Source organism: Sinocyclocheilus rhinocerous, unplaced genomic scaffold, assembly GCF_001515625.1.
Source record: "Sinocyclocheilus rhinocerous isolate Xijiao unplaced genomic scaffold, SAMN03320098_v1.1 scaffold818, whole genome shotgun sequence".
Lineage (NCBI taxonomy): Eukaryota > Metazoa > Chordata > Actinopteri > Cypriniformes > Cyprinidae > Sinocyclocheilus > Sinocyclocheilus rhinocerous.
The window spans coordinates 392,520-403,030 of NW_015664989.1; positions in this window are offsets into that span (position 1 = coordinate 392,520).

Here is a 10,511-nt window from a genome sequence, read left to right on the forward strand (position 1 = left end):
GGTATTTTGAAGAATATTGGTAACCAAACATTCTTTTAAAGTATACTTATCAAATTGTATTATTTTAAAGTATACCTATAGAATTTAACAGATGAACAAAAACATATTAATTGAATTACAAATTAATTAAAAAACATATTAAATAAATAAAAATACACATTTTAAAATATATTTTAAATGAAACCTAAAATTAAATAATTCGTAATAATAATAATAATAATAATAATAATACAATCTTGGAATAACTTTTTTATGTGTTCAAAAGGTAACCAACTGCTTAAGATGTCCATTAATGCCCATTGATACATTAATTTATTTTTAAAATATATTTTTCATTATTCTGAATTGGCCTCTTATAGCATTTACAAAAACAGTTTATCTTGTTTAACCTTTTAAGTAAAAATTATATTTTATGCTTAAAACACATTACTACACCAAAGTAATGAGTAGAAGTGGCCATGTCTTAAGAAATAAAGCAAATTTAGTTCTATTTGTCTTCTTGTATAAAACTAAAATGGTCTTAGCCAGACTTAGCACTAGCTATGCCACCATAGCAAAATGAATGGGGAAAAAAGAAAATTTTGAAAATACAGAGCAATTTTTGGGGTACAATTTATAAATCAGCCACAATGAAGTAGTCTTTGATTATGTCTAAATATATATATATATATATATATATATATAAACCTAATAAAAATAAATAATCGTGTCTGAAATTAGTCTTACAAACAATTAGGGAATACACAGTCCTACATGTATATTTATGAACAAGCATCTAGTTTCACCGTGGTATTATGTATGAACAAAAAGAAAAGAACAATTAATGAATTAATAAGATTTTTCTGACATTTATTATTTATATATACAGTCAGGTCCATATATATTTGGACATAGGCACAATTTTAATTATTTTAGCTGCTGACCAAAACATGTTCAGTTGTATTTCAGTTATAAGTTACAGTTATATAATGAACATGCACAATTCTGAGTATGGGACACTTCACATCACTTCACTTCACATCACATCACTTCACATCACATCACATCACATCACATCACATCACATCACATCACATCACTTCACGTCACGTCACGTCACGTCACATCACTTCACATACAGGACTACCAGTAGGTTTAAAGAAAAGAAAAAAGACCAGCAAGCAAGATGGAGGCAGCCATATTAAGTGTTATATAGTTCCTTCCATCATAGAGTTATATACAGTTGCTAAAAGGTCATCTTTCAACTACAGTATTATTACACAGAAACACTAAAGATCAGCAATCAGCGTATCAGCTCTCAGTGCGCCGGTCATTATTGTTTTGCTCTTGCACATGTGGCTGAAAGAGAATAACTCATCATCTGTCATGATGTCCTCATCTGCCGTCTGCCCACATGCAGCCGCACAGCGCTCTAGACTTTGTGTGTTTTGCGGTCCCTGTGAAGTGAAGGGGCTGGGCAGAGGGTCTGATCGAGCACCAGTGATTGTATTTGCTCGGCCCTCCTGCTCGGCTGAGATGAGTCTGTGATGCTATCACACACAGGTCCATTTATGGCTGTGCAGTTATTTGTGTTTGCCCAGAGATCAGTGTGTTATATGAGATGTGTGTCCATGCATCATGCAGTAACTCTGCGTCTGCAGTATTTGTGTTCACCTCTATCAGACCTTAGTCTCTTTTATCCACTCTATGTTTTCAGCTCTGTTTTTTCAGTTATAGACAGACAGATACCGGTGCACACAGGATTTTATTTCGGTATACGCAGAAGAAAATAAAAAAATCTTAGTAGCATTACATTCAACCCTCTAAAAAAATCTTGTTTTAATTACAGTTTTTCTCGATTGCTAACGCACTATAACTGATTAATTTGGCACAATTTTCCAAACCATTCATACAGTTCCTAAAACAAAGACATGTTTCTCAAAACTTTAAACAAATTTCACCTGTTTTCACACACGCTCCAATTTGCTCAGTGTTTTCTGCAAAACTCTACACAAGAACGGCATCATTTTGCACAGGTTTAACCATGTTCTCATTCAGAAAACACAAACACACAATATAACTACCTCAAGAATCACAATTTAAACTCAAACAGCACAATTTATCCATGTGTGAACATTAAGTAGCAAAACTGATGACACAGCAGTCAGAATCTCAGGATTATATGAACAAGAGCACAGCTGATTATGTGATTTGGAAAATGAATCATACTAGTGGGAGACAAAGAGGAAGAGGAGGGGAAAAATAAAAATGAAGGGGACGGGGTCAAAGGACATTTATTCCTGATGAAATACACAGTGCTGTAGTTGATCATGTTCTTGTGCACGAGGACAGCTGGCCAACAGGCTCATCTACAGGCTTTCAATACTACTTACAGATCAAATATAATGACAGAACCAGTAGCAGTACTTCAGATGAGAGAACTTTTACTTTTTATATATGTATAGTAAATACTGAAGCACAAGTTGTACACCTTCAAACTCATACTGTAACTGCTGAACTGATTTGTTGTACAAGTACTTCTTACATGTACTGTATTTTTGCAGAACTAAGAGATGACACATTCTGTTGTGTGTTCATATGCAATTCTTTGGTATTTGACCTTTCCTTTCTAGTGCTTTTCATCTATTGTACTGTAAGATCTCTTTACAGCAGTGTAATGAAAATAATATTTTCTTACTGTAAAGCTTATTGTTGAATTTCACTGTATCTGCTATATTTACTGTAACATGTATGTGCTCTAATTATGTTGTATACTGTAATAGACATTGAGCTGTAAAATGATACCTGATTGCCAAAAGAAGGTTTTTGCAACGGTGTTATGAATTGATCTCATTAGTGTGTAAAGACTATGTTGTAGTGTGTGTGTTACTGAGGGCTTGTGTGTCATGTCCGAGGGCAAAGTTGTTGTTTTTGTCAGCAAGATTGAATAGTTTTGAGTGGAGAGCTTCATTTTGACCTGAAAATAGGAAGTATGGGGAATTGGGTGAGAAGTTATGGATTTGTGTTTAGAGTTTCGAGAAAAGGAGTCACAATTTCAAGAAATGTGTTTAAGCAATCGAGAAAAACGGTAAGAGATATTTTCACATATTGACTCCAGCAAGCTAGGGTTGGAGTTATTTTAACTATGGCCATTTTTATGTTCCAGTGGTCGAACTTTATTTAAAAAAATAACAGTTTTTTTTTCTGATATGATAGACACATTAAAAGTGCCTTTTGATAAAAAACAAAACAAAAAACATGCTCCCTTATTTACTTTGGTATTTTAAAAACACATTTATCTATTGGTTTTATTGTTTTATCCTTGTCACAGAGCCTGACTTTTAGTTTTAAACTTTGATATGCCCATCAGAATTTTAATTATTGCTTATTTAAATGATTATGTAAAGATTGCTATTATGCTATAATTTTGTAAAGCTATACAAAAAACAAAACAAAAAAAAAAACAGGAAAATATTAGTCTTAGCAAAAACAAAATATTTGACCATTTTATTCCAAAAATGCATGTCATTTGTACGGAGCCCCGCACATGGCATGCAGGAAAAAAATAGTAGGCTAAATCATGTGCACAATTTACTATTTAATTCCGCTTCCTCGATTTATAAATTGTGCGCACAATTTACTAATTCGTTCCCTCGATTTGCTATATCGTGCACACAATTTATAAATCGAGAGAATGAATTAGTAAATTGTGCGCACGATTTAGCAAACCGAGGGAACGAAATAGTAATCGTGTGCACGTTTTAGTACATCGAGGGAATGAATTAGTAAATCGTGTGCATGATTTATTTATTTTTTCTTGCATGTCATGTGCGGGTCTCCGTACATTTGCACTATAAAATGGGGATTTTTTAGATTTGCACAAAACAAAAAAAGGACAAACTAACAATGAAAACAAAACAACACCAACAACAAAACCTTCTATAGCAATGTAATCTTAGTTACTGTTAATTTCAATATTTACTTATGTATTATTAAAATCAAAAGTCGTATCTGTTTATATTATTTATTGGACCTGAGACAACACACACAAACTATAAAATGAACAGGTTTTTTTATTTCCTGATGTTAACAAAGATTAATGAATACTAACTATAACAAATGCATTGCTCATTGTTCATAGGTTAAGTATTGCATTAATTAACATTAACTAATGGGAACTTAATGTAAAGTGGTAGCCAATATTCTTCTAAAATAACATACTTCTTCTGTGATTGGTTTATTTACAGCACACTGTTGGACGGTCTTAGTAGACCAGGGGTTTTCAATTCTTCTCCTTGAGTTCCATAGTAATCAAACGCCTGCACAAGTAAATCAAGGTCTTCAGAATTACAGGACCTTCAGGAGCAGAGCTGAAGTAGTAGACAAATTAAATAAACTAGTGAGTCTGAACAGTGTTTTAGAGCTATGGGTAATTTCTATGGGTACAGGACCAAAAGTGCCTATAGTTGCCAGAGCCATAGCCTTCTCTGATTGACCTGTGTTGCAACAACCCAATGCTTACAGAAATCAATATTTAAAAAAAAAAAAATGTGAAAATTGTTGAAGTTCTTTTTTTTTTGGTTTATAAATTGTTTTAAATTGCAAAAACTAAACTGCAAATAATCCTGAAGCGAGATCCTCAAATCAGAGAAGTCTTTGTTAATGTGGAAAGATGCATTGCGGCGAGAGATCTAAACAATGATCACCCCACTTGAGCAAACTCAACCAATTTTTAAATCCTGTGTTACAACAACGAGATTTTAACACAGGTCTGTTTCATATTGCACACTCAAGGAAGTACAGTATGTAAGCGAAACAACACTGTAACTGCGGCAGCAGGCTCACACATGCATTCACAGTGGCCATTTCTGCTGCATAACTGCACTATGATTTATTTGCTATTATGCAACTCTGCATCTTCTGTGCTGCTGGTATGCAGCACTGTTCCGCTTAAATGGGCAGCGTGAATATTGTAAGCTGTTAAATATGTGGTGTTTTTGTGCGTATATGAAACAGCCCTTAAAGATTCTTTATTGAACATTTTTCTAAAATGCCTATGCAGATAAAAGTACTTCTGTAATGATATTATATGGATATAAATATGAACAAATGGATATATAGTTTTATTTATATATTTACATGGCGAGTAACCAGAGCACAAGAATAATTTTGATCACTAGTCGTCTTGTTTGGTCTTTTAGGTCTTAGTGAATCTGTTCCTCTTACAGGAGCTGCTGTCTTCACTTATGCTTTCAGAGGGTTATGATGGCTTGTCATAATGAGCGATGACAGGATATGCACATTCATACGACAATATTTTATAGAAGACATTGAGACAGACACTGAGATAGGCATATCTGATATCAATGAATAATAAAAGAAATATAGATTATTTAGAAGATCATAGTTTGTTTACAATTACAAATATTAAAAGAATAAAAATAAATAAAAAAAAGAAACAAACTGATTATGATTGATCTCAAAAACGCACAGTATAGCAAAAAACAACAACAACAAAAAAAAAACATTTTAGCACTCCTCGTCTTCATGTATTATTTAGTAGCAGTGAAAATATTGTGAAATATTATTTATTTGAATATATTGAAAAAACATAATTCATTCCAGTGATAGCAAAGCAGAATTTTCCGCAGCCATTTTTTCAGACTTCTGTGTTACATGATCCTGCAGAAATCAAACTAATATGCCAAATTTGCAGTTCAAGAAACTTTTCTTACTGGCATTGACATTTCTAACACTATCTCATAAACCTCATAATGCATAAACCCTGTAAATACTGGAATAATTCAATGCAGTTGATTGTTAACACATTACAAGAGGTTCTAAAATGACTCCCTCGTCTTAAACTTCAGACTGTTTAGTCTCTGACTGACCTACAAAGTTTTTCTCCTCTTATCTCTCAGTCATAAAGAGTTCTGTGTGAAGGCTGGCTGATGTAGGTGCAGAGGGTACAACTCTGGGTCCTCAGATGAACTGAGCAAAGTTATAACAGTCTTGCAGGGCTTAAGGACCTCTTGATAACCCCCACAGTCTGTCACATCCTAATGTCATTTGATAATTGCTTCTGCGCAAGGATTCTCCAAATGTGAAATTACATCTATCTTCTCTCCGATCTTAATGCATCAGTGACATACCTTAATTCCCTTCCCATTTCTCTTATTCTGGGGGGCTTTCAGTTCAAGACAAAGTGACTGTTGAAAACTGGCATGGCTTTCTATATACAAGATTAAAGCAATGTTTCAGTTAGTCATGTATATTCCCCATTTCAGGGTTTCAAACTGGGGTTTGCAAGGGAACTGCAGGAGGTTTGAGAGTTGATGAAATGCTGTCAATTAATTACATCATGAAAATGCAAAATTAAAATGAATATTTTTTATCAAAATTAAAACGCTAAACTGTATTTCTGCACGTGACCATGACATCAGAAAGCAGTGAACATGCAAATGTGTTATTAAATTATTGAGATATCAGCTTAAAATATCAGTGGGTACTTCAAGTAAATATTTTAAACCAAAAGAGTTTGGAATTCCTGCACTATTTAATCAGCAATAAATTCACACCGTCAGCACTGCAAGTGAGTGATGCAACATGACAAAACAAGAACATCTCCATTCTAGACTCTATTTTTACCTGGTATTAACATCGATCACGAGTGCATTAAGTCGGCACAATGTTGCTCTAAAAATATACTTGAACTTTAGTGGAAGCTTATAGTTTTGTCAAGTTTTGCAAGAACTTGCATGCTTCATAATTATGTGGACATTAGGGATAAATGCACACCAGAGGCAGTAAAACAACAACTTCAACCAACAACCAAGTTCTTTTCACACTTTCAAAATAATGATTACAGTGGCAGATTATCAAGTTTTTATAATAAAATCGTATTTTCACCTGGTTCTTTGCACAATGCTATGATATGACCACGTTTTTACCACTGTGTAAGTTTTGTAAGCTATTACTTTTAAACATTTGCATCACATTATCAGCAGACATTTCGGACATAATAAACCTGCCTTGTAGCTCATCTGGTACAGCATTGCACTCGATGACATGAAGAAGCAAGCTAAAATGGCAAGGTTGCTTAAGCAAATGTGTTTTTATCTCTCATTTGATTTTGTTAACATTGTACGTTAGGTTTAGTGTGTGTGGTACATTCATTTCAAAGCCAATAGAGCATTCAACTTTTATCGCCACTCACTACACATTTAATTTTCAAACGTCCATGATACAAACAGTATCCAATGTAATAAAACATTATCACATTTTTAAAATTTTTTTGGATAGAACTGAACGCAAGTAGGACATTTCATTTTGAAAGCGAAACACGAAACATGCAGGAAGCAACGTATTATCATTTTGCAGAAATGTTGCTACAGGCACACTTTTCCAACGATCCTGGGTTGGTTTAAAACCACACTCTAAAAAATGCTGGGTTAAATACAACCCAGTGCTGGGTAAAATAGGGACAAACCCAGCAATTGGGTTGTTTTGACCCAGCGGTTGGGTTAAATGTTTAACCCAACCTTCTGGGTAGTAACCCAACCGCTGGGTCAAAACAACCCAATTGCTGGGTTTGTCCCTATTTTACCCAGCACTGGGTTGTATTTAACCCAGCATTTTTTAGAGTGCATTGTTTTGGAGCAAGGATTACTTATTATTTTAGTAGCCAGTCCTTCACTGTTGACCTACAACAGAATGCAAGTGCATTGTGCTAAGTCATAATCCAATGTGTGGCTTTATGATTGTGTTCAAATGTGTTTTGAATGATTGGATCGCAAAACCTGTATTTTGCACAGGCCACTTGTGACCCGTTTCCCCAAGATGTACGTTGTCTTTTCTGGACAGCTCGACGATTCATGTATGCCTTCATTGAAAAGGTTCAGCGTTAATATTCTGCTAAATATCCTCTTTTGTGTTCCACTCACTCAGGTTTGGAACATAATGAGGATGAGTAAAATCGTTGGTGAACTAATCCTTTAATCCTAGGTGTAAAGGGGCTTTAACCAGCAAACTTCGGTGTGCTGTAAATGGAGTGTCAGTGCTTCAGTTCAGAGTCGGTCTGTCTTTCATGGTCTCTCCAGTAGATGATGCTCTGTCTCTCCTTTTAAATGACAGGTAGAGGAGTCAGCTTCTCAGAAAACCCACATTACAGCCTGATCTTCCTCTCTTTATCACCTGCTCAGAGTCAAACCAATGCGAACAGGACCACACCATTTCTCTTATCTTCAGCACTGCTTCAATATGGATAATGTGGATCAGTTTTTTACATCGTCTCCCTCATGAGAATGCAGAAATATGTCTAAATAGAGTACCCTTTCAGTTAATGAGGAATGTATAAATACACCATCACTTGGGGATTGGGATGCGAAGTGTTTGCTGCCTTAATGAACCCAGTGTGCAGCCTGTTCAATGGGGTTTTCATTAAAAGCTCAACGGAATTCCAATAACCACTGTCGAGCTGGACATTGCAGTGCATTACTTTTACCATGTTATTACCTCTCATTAAAGAGCACAGTGTACCACCAGAGACAAAGCAAACGGCGTGATTCTTGAAATGTTTTAATTTTTGGAGCTCTGTGGATTGGAGGGAATGAGGACAGATGACAGATGAAGTTGGAACAGTACTTTTATGGCCAGATACATACTTTTTGTAAGTATGAAATGCATTATAAGAGTGCAGTCCCATTATACAACCTACGTTTTTGAGTTACTATAGTGTAACGAACCATTTCATGTTTTTAAAGGGACATTCATTATTTTGGAACCCTCATGTTGTTCCAAACGTGCATGACTTTCTTTATTCTGTGGAACATGAAAGAATATATTTGGAAAAATGTCTTTTTTGATACAATAAAAGTTTTGTTGGTGTAAATACGACATCTACCTGCAGAACGTAACACAGCCATGCTAACCAACCTGACTACCTGATTGAACCTTCAGAGAAAACTGACCATAGAAGTAGACAGTTGCGCAAATGCCTGTTATAGCGTCCCTTGTGGCAATGCTGAGAATGCAGCACATAAATGAAGCACTAAATGCAAGTTCAAAGGAAGTCCTGTCAATCATAATCACAATAGTATATAAACAGCAGTCATTCAGCCACATCGTCCCACCACCACCCGTCTCCTCCTCTGTTCTAAAATACCTCATTCTATCCAATCCCGTAGTCCAGGTTGTTAGCTTGAATCTTGAGCCAAGTCTATGACTGTATTTTCCATAGCATTTGGCCTCGGCCTGGACTCAAATGAGCTGATCTCGATTAGTCACAGAAATTATGGTCTTGGACTCTGACTTGAGACGGACTTGATTTCTTGTCTGGACTCGAGTACTACATTGCAATACTAGATGGGCAGGTGAACTTGTGAACTGCAGTATGAATTGTGTTCTGACACATTTCATAACATGATGCATGACAATGAGTGTGTATTTTTAGAAGCCTTTGCATTCACATAGAGTATGCTCTGGGCCTTATTCTGCACATATAAAGTGTATGGTAGTATTTGTGTGCACCTGGGACTTTTCAGCAAAGGCCGTCTGATGGTTTGATTGTGTATTCCACTGAGGACCAAATCTGCAGATCTGAGAGGAATTTCACTTGTCTCAGTCACATGTAACATAAACCACAGACCCCAACACGGGAGTTCACTACATTACAACAGTGCCTTGATTTGAAAGGGATAACAATGCTTCTGGATCGATCGACTAATTTCTTTCTTGCGTGTTTAATATAGCTCACCAGAGATGCTCTGTGGAAGAGGTAAATAAATAAATATGACTTTGGATCAATGTTGAACTGAATTAATATCAGTTACCTTGGAAACAGGAGCATGTGATATGTATAAGAGAGAATACATCTGAGAGGTAAAAGGTTAGCGGTTGCATTCACCAGTTTTGGTGCAGTTTTGCACTTAAAACACCCTTTTGTTTTGTTTTTCTGAGGTAAAACAGTGAGGTAAAACAGAGCATTGGCATGACCAGGCTGGATTTGAATCTCGCTCCTGTGAACCAAGCCATTCAGCTACATTAAGCATTCTTTTTTTGGTCCATATCTATTTATTTGTTCATAAATATCTTATATGTATTTACAACAGAGTGATACAACTGCCTTGATGTAATAAGAAAAGCTTAATTAAAAGAAAGAAAGAAATTCTTGAGAATGTATTATTATTATTATTATTATTTCTTTAAAAATAATACTGCTTTGCTGCATATTAGTATTTGAAAAATTAAGTAAAATCAAAGTCATGCAGGTTGTAAAATGTCATGTGATGTGACTCCCCCAATATGTATAGGCAGGGTTGGGAGGGTTACTTTTAAAATGTATTCCATTACAGTTACAAATTACTACATCAAAAAAGTATTCAGTAACGTAATCCAAATACTACAATATGAAAGTAATGTAATCTGATTACTTTTGGATTCCTTTTAGTCACATATGTAAATAAATTCAAAACAGCAATTTCTAAGTACTTTTATTTAACTATGATTTTAAAATTAAAACTAATAAAAACTAT